Source organism: Monodelphis domestica, chromosome 1 (genome assembly GCF_027887165.1).
Source record: "Monodelphis domestica isolate mMonDom1 chromosome 1, mMonDom1.pri, whole genome shotgun sequence".
Lineage (NCBI taxonomy): Eukaryota > Metazoa > Chordata > Mammalia > Didelphimorphia > Didelphidae > Monodelphis > Monodelphis domestica.
This window is the reverse complement of record NC_077227.1, coordinates 156047748-156049171: the sequence shown is the minus strand read 5'-3', so window position 1 is coordinate 156049171 and position 1424 is coordinate 156047748.

The following is a 1424-nucleotide window of genomic DNA, read 5'->3' as shown; positions in this document are numbered from 1 at the left end:
CAAGGGAGACAATGCTCTTATGGTAGGTCACCACACAGAGCCACTCAGCTCTGAAACAGAATACACCAAGAATGGGAACCGAAATTTCCTAAAGAACCTGGGGTTATATTTATATCTTATGGAGTATAAATCCAAAGAGAAACAAATGATTGGTTACTTAGGGGCTCCAGAAAGGGGTTTTAGCCTGAGGCTAGCACACTAGCGAACAGCCTACATACTGTAAGAGAAACTTAGAAAATAAAAAGATACTTAAGACTTGACTACATCCACCTCTCCCATCTAGGTGGCAATGAGAAGGAAGAGAAAAGTGCTTGACGATCTTTTATTAATTCTGGGGCTAGTCAGTTTGGAAGTTTCTTGAAGGCTTTCCCAGTGAAAAACTGGTAAATTTGGAGCTGTGTTAGACAAGGTTGCTACTCTATATTTTGTATTTACTTATCTGTGCACATGTAGTTTCCCAACCTTTAAAGAATATAAGCTCTTTGAAGGCAGGGATTAACTTCTCCTCTGAAACGTTAGATGTTTAAGTCACTTGACTTCTGCCTAACTCAATTTCCTCAACTGTAAAATGGGGATAATAAAAGGAACAACTTTCCAGAGTGGTGGGAGGTTAAAATGAGCGAAGGTGGGGTATCCCAGTGGGGGAATGTAAGTTTTAGTAGCTTAAGCTTTTGGGACATCCTATATTTTCAAAACTAAAAGCATTGTAGAAAGGTTAGCTGTTATTGCTACTGCTGCTACTATTATTACTGCTCCTTTTATCACCACCATCACGACCTCTACTCCTGCTACAACTATTAATACGGCCGCACCAGTGACTGCTGCCGCTGTTGCATTCCCCTAGACTAGAGTTAAGCAACGCGCTTGGAACATAAAACGTGCTTATTAAAAGCTTGTTGTTTGATTGATAAGGCTCAAGTCCCTTACCCCTACTCCTCCCCGACCCACCTCTTTCTCAGCCCCCTCCCTTCCTTCAACCCCAATTTAGCAGCTCTCCCACTACGTCCCCACCCCCTTTCCCTTTTCCTGTTTTTTTCTCTTCCTCCTCATCTTTTCTCTTAGCACCTCCTTCCCCTCCCCGGCTCCTTTCTTCCTTCATGCTCCCTCCCCTCACTCAGTCCTCCCCGTCTCTCAAGTCTCTCCCCTCTCTCAATCTGTGTCAACGCAATCTCTTCTCTCCATAACTGCTCTCCACAGCAAGTCTTTCCCTTCTCTCCTCCCATCTCTCCGCCCCATCTCCACTCCAGCTCCTCTTTCTTTCCCCCCTCCGCCCCGCCCCTTCCTCCTCCTCCTCCTCCCCCCTCTCATCTCCAGCTCATTTTTCTTTCTTCCTCCCCCTCGGTCCCTCTTCTCTTCCCTTATCTCAGCCCCTCCCCTCCCTTCCCCTCCCTCCCCTTCCCTTCTCCTCCCTTCTTTAAGCCCCG